This window comes from Eretmochelys imbricata, chromosome 14 (assembly GCF_965152235.1).
Source record: "Eretmochelys imbricata isolate rEreImb1 chromosome 14, rEreImb1.hap1, whole genome shotgun sequence".
NCBI classification, from domain to species: Eukaryota; Metazoa; Chordata; order Testudines; family Cheloniidae; genus Eretmochelys; species Eretmochelys imbricata.
This window is the reverse complement of record NC_135585.1, coordinates 30547646-30561531: the sequence shown is the minus strand read 5'-3', so window position 1 is coordinate 30561531 and position 13886 is coordinate 30547646. Positions and strand designations below refer to the sequence as shown.

Genomic DNA, 13886 nt, shown 5'->3' with positions numbered 1-13886 from the left:
AGGGACTGCCCTGAGCGCCCACCCTGCAAACACTTACGCACCTGAGCCCTCCCACTGCGATCCAAGGCTACTCCTACAGATGGAGTTAAAGATGTGGTTAAAGCGTTTGCAGAGGTTCCAGAGAGCTGAGGCTCCATGTAAAAGGAACAATACTTCAGTTATTCCAGTCTTGGGTTTATGAGATGCTCCTGCCCCCCCGTCCCTTCACAGCTGAGTCTCCCACCCAGTGGAATTCTCCAAGGAACTTCCCACTCCGAGACCCTACACACTGTGTCCAGCGCTAGCTGTCCCTCTGGCCCAATCCCATGCTTCAGGACATAGCCTGAACGCCACCGAGGTCAGTAATTAATTCCCCACCTGCATTTACAGCATGGTAAAACTAGCCATGTATGTTACAGCGGGTTCTCGCTTTTCCTGGAAGCATCAGATATTGTCCCCTGGGCTGGACCAGACAGGACAGCAGCTTGAAATGCCCTGCGGCATTGACTTGAACTCAGACTGACCCTGTGGAAAACGGGCTCAGCCACCTGGACAATTAGGTAATCTTGGCAAGCTGTGAGATTTCAAACAAGTAGTATTTGAGTTTGGCTTGGCAATCCTGGGTCAGGGACTGACGTGAGGGGTTGGAAGACAATAAGGGGAAAGGGTCTGAGAAAGGGCGTCCCTTACAATAAATCGTTCAACCAGTCACTGTTGAAGTGAGATGCTTTACAGATGCTCACAGACAGGCTCTCCCACCAGCTAAGAATTTGGACACTCTGGTTCCCTGCTGGGACCAGCTTTGCTATTCACTTGCAAACAGGGTGGATAAAAATCAATGATTTAAAAAAAAAAAAATCAAAAAAATTGGATTTTTTTGATAAAATGGTTTTTGCCCCTCCAAAAGCTATCTAAAGATAGTTTTAATTAAGATACATTCTAGCTCAAAGATCTCTCATCATGGAATAGGGAGGATAAATTCTAATTCTATAGTATGAGACAATATATTCATGTAATGTTTAAGAAAAGTTTTGTAAATGAGTTCCAATACTTCATGGATTAAGGACCCAATCTTATGGGGTTCCACAGGCTTCTGTATAGATTGTGTAGGTTAATCTTTCTATCTACCCAATGGGATTCAGTGCTCAGTCTAGAAGATACCATCAGAGATGCTTGATTTTGCAGTTCTCAAACTGTGGATTTGTGTCTCCAGAGGTAACATGCTTGTTAACAGCAAAAATGTTTTCAAATAAATAAATAAATATAGAGAGGTGATATACAGCCTGGCAAGAAAATCCTCCAAATATTAACGATTAACCTGTTGAATTGGAGATATTTATGAAGTCATTGCGAGGGGAATTATCTGCTTCAATAACCTTGGGTAAATGAAATAACCAAACAATCATTCATTTTCTGAGATAGCTGTAAAACTCATCTGAAAAGTTTTCAGAATACATCACCCTTTAAAAATGCATAGTGTCTACCTTCTAAAAATGAAACCTACATCTATCTCTGAGTTGTGAAGAACATGTATTAAGGTTATAACAACCAACAAGAATACACTTTTATGTAGAAATCCATGATTAAATCGAGTCGTCCTGACTAGTGATTTAAATCAATTTGATTTAAAATCAGATCCACCCTGTTTTTGCTGACCAACAGGCAGTTCTGCTCCCCAGGCCCTTCCGGGGTGTCACTGCCCCAAACTCAGCTGTTAGAAAACCAGGAAATGCTCAGCTGAGATCTTCCCCATGTAACACTAGGAAAGAATCTTAGCACTACAGCGGAAAATGAACCACAGAGCTCTGCTAACCAGGAGGAACTCAGTTATAGGTGCCGGTTCCCCCATATAACCTTAACTCTGTCCTCTTGGAATGCCACTTTATTGTATCTTGCAGAGTTTTGCCAACCCACAGCCTTCAAATCTCAGCAGGTTGCCTTAAAAATCATGAAATCTTTAAAAATAATAAATTTGTGGTGGGGTCTGCTTTTTCATCTTTTGAGTTTTGAGCTGGGGGGGGTGGGGGTCGGGGAAGAGAAGGGAGCAGGGGAAGTCACTTTTTTCAAGTCGTCCTACATAAACCCCATATTTTGGTTTAAACAAATGGATGTGCTTATCACAGGACTCCAGTCTCTGGGGCTTTTAGAAAATCAAACACCAAATACCGTGAGATGCATGACAAAGATCGGGGAGTTGCCAACAGTGGGAATGAGGAATATTTGCCTAAGTCACAGGGAACTAATTGTAGGGAATCCTCTAATTAATGCATCGTTAGGCTCTTTAGCTCTTCCCCCTGTGGAGGTAGAGGCCATGGGTACCCCGGGAACATCAGTGGTCTTGTGCCTGAAGGTACCTCTCCCCTTGACAACCCTCCACTCCCCACCCATTGCACTTCATGCCATTCTGCTGCAGTGCAGCACAACGGGAAGCGTGCAATGCAATCATTCTCATGTCTTTCCATCCATTCTTGGTCCTGTAAGGACACTGAAGTGCCAGGCCTTCAGCAGCTGCAGTTAGAGCGAGAGGGTCTCACACTCTTGTGCATCAGGCCACGTTTATAGAGCCCTGTGCTGGTACAACATTTGTTTCTGCACACGATCCATGGCTACGAAGTGGATCTCTGCAGATTTGCAGGGCGCTGCCCATTTATGCCTGGATTTAGGAGCCGAACTCTGGGCATTATTTTGCAAAACCTGCTCAAGCCTTTTAGAGCTCTTTCGTAGCAAACCATGGCGTTTTTTAAACCCCCGACATTCCATGACTGAGCAAAACATCTCCAGGAACATCAACAATGCTGGCTCGAAGAGAGGTAGCACTCTTCTTAAACAAAATGATTTTAAACGAACAACTTGCTACCAAAAAGTTTGAGATATTTGCTGTGGCAGAACAAAGGGGGTTTTGATCTAAAAGAATGTGACCCCAAGCTTCTTACAATTCGTTCTACAGGCATGGGGCTTGTGCATTTTCTGCTGGGGCTTGGCCGGACAAAGAGCCAGAGCTCAGCCCTAACAATCAACTGGGAGAGCGGAGTCAGAGGTGAGGAAGGCCTGGGAAGATCCTGAGACAGGGAATGAAGGGGTGTCCCATCCACCTGCTCCTTCCTGTAGGTAGATCACAGAAAGATCTATTGGTGAGTGCTGGGATTTCCCTGCCATGAATGGGCAGCGTGCAATTAACAAGGGCTGCTTCTCATACTCACACACACACCCCCCATCACGCCATGCACACCTCTCACGCCGGCACCAGATCTGATTTCATCTTATGCATTTACACAGCACATCTCTGCAAGCAGATTATAACCTCCAGTGTCCATAACTCCAGTTAACTCTGCAGTGAGGACATGCTCCCCCCAGCCCCAAGACCTTAAAACCCAAGGTCGACTCCCCCTGCTCGAGAAGACACACGCTTCAAACCTGCCCCACCCCGCACCCCCAGTTCCCTAACCTGGGGCTTGCCAGGGGATTCTCTGCTTGTGATCAAGTGGGGCTGGCTGCATGCAAGGCGCTGGCCAATCCTCTCTGTCTCCAGCTGCTCAACTGCATTCAAAGAAAGTTTACAAAATAATCCCTCTCCCCCCTCCTCTGTATGTTCTTTCCATGCGCTCTTCCCTCCATCCCTATTCTCTGCGTCTCTAAGTTTCACCTGCTCAGCCAGCAGCTGGGGATTTGTAAATAAATAAATAAAAATAAAAAAACTGGACAAAAAAGCCCACAAACATTTTCTGTAAAATCAACATGGGCAGGACCACCAGTGCTGGACCTAGCGGGGCTGCCGCCCCCCGTCCTCCCGGCTTGAAGCGGTTTCCATCCTATCCAGGGTTTACAGTTTGGCTCAGTGGCTCTCTGCCCCCTCACTGTACAAATTGTTCTAGAGCCCCTGGGCGGGAGAGGGCCTGAAGAAAGGGGCATGCGGAGGTGTTGGGAACACATGGGCCCTGCAGCTGCCCCCCCGCCATGCACCCCACCCCCGCCCCAGCTCTACCTTCTCTAACCCCCAGACAACACACCTCCCCCTCCCCTTTTCTGCTTAGGACTCCAGCCCCACTGAACAGTCCAGAAGGAAGATGGAATCTCTTACCTGAAGTGCCATCCAAAAACCCAGAGGGGCGGGCTAGAAGGAAGAGCCCCAGAAACACCCCGACCCACGGCATGTCAGAGGCGCAAAAGGAACGGGCGAGATCGGCGGCAACTTCACCAGAAGCTAAGGCCAGCCCACCGTCACCTGACTCTACGAAAGCGCAGTAAGCTGGTGGTGTAAACGGTGCATGGGCAGTTCCACCAGACGATCAACAGAGCCGGTTAGAGAGTCATTTAACAACTCTGGAATGGCTTTGCAATGGGAGGAGAGTTTTCCGAGCCATGCTTTGCTTCCTGAGGCGGTCAAGATTTGAGCTTTACTAGAGGATTGTACAGGATTCAGGCACTCTCTAGTTCCTCTTTTGTCAGCCCCTTGCCTGCTGCCTAACACCCTGCCTGCCCTGGGTGCTCAGCTGAGCTCTCCCTAGCTGCACGGTGCAAAACCAGAACTATCCCATTACTCTCCCCTGCTGTGTCTCTCTCCCTCTCTCCCCTCAGGCCAGGCTGCTGCTGCCCCAGGGGAGCTCACTGTGCTGGGTCCCCAGGGCTGTTGCAGATGCTTTCTCCTGCTGGGGCTGGAGGCCCTGTTCAAGCTCCCCTTGGAGAGAAGCGCGCTGTGTTTTTTTTACTTTTTTTAAACTATTCACTTGATTTGCTGCTTCCAAAACCTTGGGGAAGTTTTAACCTAAGCTGGTAAAAATAAGCTTAGGGGTTTTTTTATGCAAGTCCCCACATCTGTACCCTAGAGTTCAGAGTGGGGAAGGAACCTTTACATGGTGGCAGAGCAGTGGAATTAACTTGAAAGCATTTTGAGATCAATTTGAGATTTTTTTGAACAAGAAGCACAGATTTTAAAAAGGAAATTTTCCTTTGGGCTCCTGGAAAGCAGGTTTTAAGCTGCAAACAGTTAGAGGATTTTTTGTCTCTGCTTGGGGGTCAGAGCAGAGACAAAAGGGAATTGTCTTTTGTGAGCTGGAGTTTTCTCTACCTAAAGGCAGGGTAGTTAACCTCCTGCAGGGAAATTCACAAGTCTTCACAGACATGAAGAAGTTTTTTTTCTTTTACCTAAGAGCAACTAGAGGGGTTTTCTGTCTATTTGCCTGGAAACAAAGGTGTTAGGGTTTTTTTTAAGGATTTTTCTGTAGGCTGACAATCACTATCAGAGAACATAGGTATCCGGTTACAGCACAGCAAAATTTTACAAGCCAAGTTTTTTGTTTGTTTTATTTCTAACTCTCGGGTGTAAAGTTAGTTAAAAACAGAGAGGCAAACATGACAAAGCCCAAAACAAACAGCCAAAGAGGCTGCCCACAGGAGAGCCATGGAGGCAAAGGAAAAAGAAAGGAAGCATGCTGAGGAGGAAAGGGAGCTGCCCACAGGAGAGCTATGGAGGCAAGGGAAAAAGAAATGGAGGAAAAGGAAAAAGAGAGGAAGCATACACTGGAGATGGAGAAGGCAAATGCTCAGCAGAATAGCAATCCTTCTCCAGGTACCACTTCCCATCCCAGGAAATTCCCCACCTACAAGGCAGGCGATGATACCGAGGCCTTCCTAGAAAACTTCGAAAGGGCCTGCCTTGGGTACAGCATCTCTACAGACCAATACATGGTAGAGCTGAGTCTGCAGCTCAGTGGACCCTTAGCTGAGGTGGTGGCTGAAATGCCTAAGGAACCCATGAACCAGTAAGAACTGTTTAAAACCAAGGTGAGAGTCAGAATTCGGCTAACACCCGAGCATTCCCATCAGCGGTTCAGAGCCCTAAGGTGGAAACCAGACGTGCCATTTACCCGACATGCCTACCACATTGTGAAACATTGGGATGCCTGGATATCAGGAGCAAGTGTTAAATCTCCAGAAGATTTGCCCTGCCTAATGCAAATGGAGCAGTTCTTAGAGGGTGTTCCTGAGGAAATAGAAAGATACATCCTGGATGGGAAGCCCAAAACTGTAATCGAGGCTGGGGAGATTGGAGCCAAATGGGTGGAGGTGGCAGAAAAGAAAAAAACTGGTCGCAGTTGGAGCGGAGACCAGAAAGGACAACCTCAGACCACACCCTACTACCGGGGGCAGCCGAAGGCCCCAACGACCCCCCAAAGAACCCTCCAGACACCTTATTGTCCCGTCACACCGTTCTCCAGCAACCCACCTCGCCCCAGTGATCAGTCAGCTGGACAATGTTTTAAATGTAACGAGCAGGGGCATGTGAAGGCCAACTGCCCCAAGAACCCCAACTGATTACAGTTCATTGCACCGGAATCACACCAGAGGTCCTCAGGCCCAGATACCTCCCAGATACCCTTGGAGTGGAGGGAAACTGTGAGTGTGGGTGGGAAGAAGGTCACTGCGTGGAGGGACACCGGAGCACAAGTGTCAGCTATCCATGCTTCCTTAGTGGACCCCAATTTAATCGACCCAGAGATCCAAGTGACAATTCAACCCTTCAAGTCCAACTCTTTCAATTTGCCTACGGCCAAGTTGCCTGTCCAGTACAAGGGCTGGTCAGGAACATGGACTTTTGCAGTCTATGATGATTATCCCATCCCCATGCTGTTGGGGAAAGACTTGGCCAATCATGTGAAGCTAGCCAAGAGGGTGGGAATAGTCACCTGCAGCCAGGCTAAACAAGCCGTGATGCCTAGCTCTGTTCCGGAAACTTCTATCAGGACCCGGTCAGAGGTGATGGACCTGGACCCCAGGCCAATGTCTGCAAGAGCAGTGGTGGATCCAGTCCCACAGACCCAGACAGAGCCAGAACCAGAACCGACGGAACAACCAGCACCAGACCCATTGCCAGCACTGAATCCAGTACTTGCAACCCCAACACCAGAGGGCCCCACCAAACCTGAACCGGCAGCAGCCGAAAACCCACCAGAGGCTCAGCCGGAGCCTGAACCCCAACATAGTGCACCAGCGGAGAGCGGTTCACAGTCAACGGAAACAGCCCCATCCCCTACATCGCTTCCAGAGGGACCAAGCCTAGGTCCACAATCCAATGAGGACCTGATGTCTCCAACATCAAGGGAACAGTTCCAGACCGAACAGGAAGCAGAAGAAAGCCTCCAGAGAGCTTGGACAGCGGCACGGAGCAACCCCCACCGCCTCTCAGCTCTTCTAATCGATCCAGGTTTGTTGTAGAAAGAGGACTTTTCTACAAGGAAACACTTTCTGGTGGACACCAGGAAGACTGGCATCCTCAGAGACAGTTGGTAGTTCCAACTAAGTTCCGGGTAAAGCTCTTGAACTTCGCCCACGATCATCCTAGTGGCCATGCTGCAGTGAACAGGACCAAAGACCATTTCGGGAGGTCATTCCACTGGGAGGGAATGGGCAACAATGTTTCTACCTATGTCCAGTCTTGTGAGGTATGCCAAAGCGTGGGAAAACCTCAAGACCAGGCCAAAGCCCCTCTCCAACCACTCCCCATCACTGAAGTTCCATTTCAGCGAGTAGCTGTGGATATTCTGGGTCGTTTTCCGTAAAAGACACCCAGAGGAAAGCACTACATACTGATGTTCATGGCTTTTGCCACCCGATGGCCAGAAGCAGTAGCTCTCAGCAACACCAGGGCTAAAAGTCTGTGCCAGGCACGAGCAGACATTTTTGCCAGGGTAGTTTGACCCTCCGACATCCTCACAGATGCAGGGACTAATTTCCTGGCAGGAACTATGGAAAGCCTTTGGGAAGCTCATGGGGTGAATCACTTGGTTGCCACTCCTTACCACCATCAAACAAATGGCATGACGGAGAAGTTGAATGGAACTTTGAGGGCCATGATACTTAAATTTGTAAATGAGCACTCCAATGATTGAGACCTAGTGTTGCAACAGTTGCTCTTTGCCTACAGAGCTGTACCACATCCCAGTTTAGGGTTTTCACCATTTGAACTTGTATATGGCCATGAGGTTAAGGGGCCATTACAGTTGGTGAAGCAGCAATGGAAGGGGTTTACACCTTCTCCAGGAACTAACATTCTGTATCTGATGAAGTGAGCTGTAGCTCACGAAAGCTCATGCTAAAATAAATTGGTTAGTCTCTAAGGTGCCACAAGTACTCCTTTTCTTTTTGCGAATACAGACTAACACGGCTGTTACTCTGAATTCTGGACTTTGTAACCAACCTACAAAACACCTTCCGAACCTCTTTAGCCCTTGCTAAAGAAAACCTACAGGATGCTCAAAAAGAGCAAAAAGCCTGCTATGATACACATGCCAGAGAGCGTTCCTTCAAAGTAGGAGACCAGGTCATGGTCTTAAAGGCGCTCCAGGCCCATAAAATGGAAGCATCGTGGGAAGGGCCATTCACGGTCCAGGAGCACCTGGGAGCTGCTGATTATCTCATAGAATTCCCCATCTCCAACCGAAAGCCTAAGGTGTACCATATTAATTCTCTAAAGCCCTTTTATTTCAGAGAATTAAAGGTTTGTCAGTTTACAGCCCAGGGAGGAGACGACGCTGAGTGGCCTGAAGGTGTCTACTACGAAGGGAAAAGTGCTGGTGGTGTGGAAGAGGTGAACCTCTCCATGACCCTTGGGCGTATGCAGCGACAGGAGATAGGAGCTGTGCACTAGTTACACACCAACATTCTCAGCCATCCCAGGACTGACTGAACGGGCATACCACTCCATTGACACAGGTAATGCTCACCCAATTAGGGTCCAACCTTACCAGGTGTCTCCTCAAGCTAAAACTGCTATAGAATGGGAGATCCAGGATATGCTACAGATGGGGGTAATCCGCCCCTCTGGCAGTGCCTGGGCATCTCCAGTGGTTCTAGTTCCCAAACCAGATGGGGAGATATGTTTTTGCGTGGACTACCGTAAGCTAAATGCTGTAACTCGCCCAGACAACTATCCAATGCCACGGACAGATGAACTATTAGAGAAACTGGGACGGGCCCAGTTCATCTCTACCATGGACTTAACCAAGGGGTACTAGCAGGTACCGCCAGATGAATCTGCCAAGGAAAGGTCAGCCTTCACCACACATCTCGGGCTGTATGAATTTAAGGTACTCCCTTTCGGGCTGCGAAATGCACCCGCCACCTTCCAAAGACTTGTAGATGGTCTCCTAGCAGGATTAGGAGACTATGCAATTGCCTACCTTGACGATGTGGCCATATTTTCGGATTCATGGACAGAACACCTGGAACATCTACAAAAAGTTTTTGAGCGCATAAGGGAGGCAGGACTAACTGTTAAGGCTAAGAAGTGTCAAATAGGCCTAAACAGAGTGACTCACCTTGGACACCAGGTGGGTCAAGGAACTATCAACCCCCTACAAGCCAAAGTGGATGCTATCCAAAAATGGCCTGTACCAAAGTCAAAGAAACAGGTCCAATCCTTCTTAGGTTTGGCCGGATATTACAGGCAATTTGTACCCCAATACAGCCAAATTGCCGCCCCACTGACAGACCTAACCAAAAAGGAACAGCCAAATGCCGTTCAGTGGACCAAAGAGTGTCAGAAGGCCTTTAACCAGCTTAAAGCGACACTCATGTCTGACCCTGTACTAAGGGCCCCAGACTTTGACAAACCATTCCTAGTAACCACAGATGCATCCTAGCGTGGTGTGGGAGCAGTTTTAATGCAAGAAGGACCGGATCAAGAATTCCACTCTGTAGTGTTTCTCAGCAAGAAGCTGTCTGAGTGGGAAAGCAACTGGTCAGTCAGTGAAAAAGTATGTTACGCCATTGTCTACGCTCTGGAAAAGCTACTCCCATGTGTTTGGGGACTGCGTTTCCACCTGCAAACCGACCATGCTGTGCTACGGTGGCTTCATACCACCACGGGAAATAACAAAAACATATTCGGTGGAGTTTAGCTCTCCAAGATTTTGATTTCAACATCCAACACATCTCAGGAGCTTCTAACAAAGTGGCTGATGCACTCTCCCGTGAAAGTTTCCCAGAATCAACTGCTTAAGATCGTCCTTGACATGTGGAAAATATTGTTAGTCTTTTCATACTTGGTAGTACATTTAGAGGTGCATGTGTCTTATTAAGTCTGTTTTCTCCTAGAGCTCCAGGAAGAAACCCTATCTGTGATTTGGGGGGCATGTCATAAATATAAAGGGAAGGGTAAATACCTTTAAAATGCCTCCTGGCCAGAGGAAAAACCCTTTCACCTGTAAAGGGTTAAGAAGCTAGGATAACCTGGCTGGCACCTGACCAAAATGACCAATGAGGAGACAAGATACTTTCAAAGCTGGAGCGGGGGAGAAACAAAGGTTCTCTCCATCTGTGTGATGTTTTTGCCGGGAACAGAAAAGGAATGGAGTCTTAGAACTTAGTAAGTAATCTAGCTAGATATGCGTTAGATTCTGTTTTGTTTAAATGGCTGATAAAATAAGCTGTGCTGAATGGAATGTATATTCATAGAATCATAGAATATCAGTGTTGCAAAGGACCTCAGGAGGTCATCTAGTCCAACCCCCTGCTCAAAGCAGGACCAATTCCCAGTCAATCAATATTCCTGTTTTTGTGTTTTGCCGAGAGGGATTCTCTGTTTTGAATCTGATTACCCTGTAAGGTATTTACCATCCTGATTTTACAGAGGTGATTTTTACTTTTTCTTCAATTAAAATTCTTCTTTTGAGAACCTGATTGGGTTTTCATTGTTCTTAAGATCCAAGGGTTTGGGTCTGTGTTCACCTATGCAAATTGGTGAGGATTTTTATCAAGGCTTCCCCAGGAAAGGGCGTTTAGGGTTTGGGAGGATTTTTTGGGGGGAAAGACGTTTCCAAGCAGGCTCTTTCCCTGTTATATATTTATTAGACGCTTGGTGGTGGCAGCAATAAAGTCCAAGGGCAAACGGTAAAATAGTTTGTACCTTGGGGAAGTTTTAACCTAGGCTGGTAAAAATAAGCTTAGGGGGTTTATCATGCAGGTCCCCACATCTGTACCCTAGAATTCAGAGTGGGGAAGGAACCTTGACACAGGGGCATGAATGTGCTTTGTGAATATTAGAGGAACAAGGTGGGTGAGGTAATATCTTTTATTGGACCAACTCCTGTTGGTGAATGAGAGAAGCTTTTGAGCTACACAGAGCTCTTCCTCAGGTGAATATTAAGAGTTTTAGCCTCTCCTTCCCGCTGCAGCGCCAGTCAGTGTTCATAGCACCTTTTCACAGAGATGGAGCATGAGATTCATGACTTGTGACAGGTCCTCAGTTGAGGAACTGTCCCAATGACAGAAATGGAGCTACCTTGATTTACACCAGCTGAGGATCTGGCTCAGTGTGTGCCCCAATGGGTGGCGAGTAGTGATAGAGTCTTACTAACCCAGATCACACATGCCAGATTGTTTCTAGACTCTGAGTTTAGGGACAGCATCTTTTCCCCCCTCCCCTGCCCCACCCCAGGGCCTTTCCTGTTCGTGTATTATCATCCCACACTCATTATGGAGTGGGGAGGGTCACTCCCCAGTTAGGGTTGCACATCAGCCTGGTTTTACCCCTTCCTAAGATCCACCCTTCAAAGAACTGTATTTTATGACTGCTACATAGCTACTGTTGGGAAACAGAAAAGGCACTGCCCGTCCCTCACCACGTTACCATCACCACCACAGGCACTAAAAGGGAGAATTTACTCCACTTCATAATTTATGGCATGAACTGATCTCTTGTGAGGGGGTGAATATTATTCCTTCTCCTACAGGGCACTGAAATGCTGAATATACCCGGATATATTGTTAGAATTCATGGAAAGAAATCTAACACAGGACGGTGCCTAAGAACTCTAGACCACATTGAAAAATCTCAGTCCAAGATTTTAGTTGATGTTTGATTTTGACTCATAAGACATGGCATGATTCTGGCCATTGCCAGAAATGAAATACAGCAGTTAAGCATCATTGTTAAGCTCTGGTATGTCAGATAGACAGAGAAATGATCTGATCTGTCATATGAGTATTTGGCTACGAGACAAATGGGCTGTTATAGTAGTCACTGGTATCCGTGTCGAACACCCTCTTCCCCATCAGAGCAATGTTCTGTCCTCAGACTCAGTTTCCTGGCACTTTGCTCTGAAATCTAAATTTAGTCTTAAAATTTCAGCCTGTAACCAGGAGAGGAAGGGGAGTTTCTGAATATTTATGGAATTAATTCATGAGATTTAATTAACTTTTAACTCTGTGTCCTTCCAATTCAGTCGCACAGATTTATTGTTCCGAGACACAACCAATGGCAGACTGCAGAAACCAAACAGCCATCACTGAATTCTTCCTCCTGGGATTCGGGGATCTCCCTGACCTGCAAATTCTTCTCTTCCTGATGTTCCTAGTGATCTACATGGCAACCGTGGTTGGGAACACCCTCATTGTGGTGCTCGTTGTGGCTGATCAGCACCTTCACACCCCCATGTACTTCTTCCTGGGGAATTTGTCCTGCTTGGAGATCTGCTACACCACAACCATCCTGCCCTGGATGCTAGCCAGTCTCCTGACTGGGGACAGAACCATCTCAGTCAGTGGCTGCATCACACAACTGTATTTCTTTTGTGCTCTGGCAGCTACAGAATGCTGTCTCCTAGCAGCGATGTCTTATGATCGGTATTTAGCAATATGTAAACCACTGCACTATTCAACTCTTATGAATACTCGGTTTTTCCTCTAGTTGGCTGCTGGGTCCTGGTTAAAGCTTGTTTGGCTAGTACTATCTTTGTTTTATTCCTATCACAGTTAACATTCTGTGGCCCGAATGACATTGACCATTTCTATTCTGATGTCATCCCACCTATAGAGCTCTCCTGCAGTGACACACACTGGTTAGTGTCCTGTGTATTCACCCTGCCTCCATTCCTACTAACCCTGACATCCTACGTGTGTATCATTGCCAGAGTCCAGAATCCCCTCCACCACCAGTAGGCAAAAGGCCTTTTCCACCTGCTCCTCTCACCTCATTGTGGTGACAATTTTCTATGGAACCCTAATGATTGTCTACATGCTACCGAAACGTGATACACTGAGAGACCTAAACAAAGTGCTCCCTCTTTGCTATATGGTCCTCACTCCCCTGGTCCTTCCTCATCTACAGCCTGAGAAACAGAGAGGTCAAGGAAGCTTTGAGGAAAGCATTCAGTAAATGTGGCTTTCGCAAAAACGTGCAGAGACTCTGAGATAATAACTTAGCTTTGAAAACCTCAGGCTGTCTGGGTGATTTCAGCAATCATCCCCCATTAAAATTAAGTTGAAAAGTCCTAGTGAAAATCTCAGCACTCAGTGTTGTCCACCTCAGTGGAAGGACCAGGGAGGGAGGTGGCCATAACCATGTTCCCATCATGGAGTTATGGGCACTAGGCAGAATGGAGACAGAATTGTAACCAATTGTTTAGATCTTTAAAAAAGCCATTCGTGATCAAAATAAATGTTTGGACAATAAAAATAGTAACTCCTTGTGCAGCAGAGATGGAAACGTAAGGCTGGGAAATCTGCCACCCCTGAAATTGTGCATATTACAGTCATAACCCTCTGCAAACCAACCATCTTCACTGAACTCACAGAGGCCGGAGGCAAGCAACCAGGCCCCAGCAGTGACCTCTGGACACGTCACCAGGAACAGCGTTATAGCTCTTATCTGGACTACACCCGGCTGTGACCAGCTCCGGGAAAGCAACAGCTCCAGGCTCACCGGGCCCTTGGAGGCAGAGAGGTTGGGCAAACAAAGAGGTAGACTCACACGCCAGGTCCACTGGGACGGTCCAGGCCCAGCTGGGGGTTTGCTAGGGCACCCGTAGAACGGAGGCCATTCCGGGGGTCGGGTCTGTCAAACGGTCACTGACGAGGGACTCTGCTCATGGCCCTGCAGGGAAACCAGCTGCTCTGCTTCCACCAGCTGC

The 13886-nt window shown here is 47.5% G+C and overlaps 1 pseudogene; it reads left to right on the top strand.

The window, feature by feature from the left end:
• Positions 1–12232: 12232 nt before the first annotated feature.
• LOC144275000 (olfactory receptor 10C1-like) lies at positions 12233–13166 on the top strand (annotated as a pseudogene).
• Positions 13167–13886: the final 720 nt, after the last annotated feature.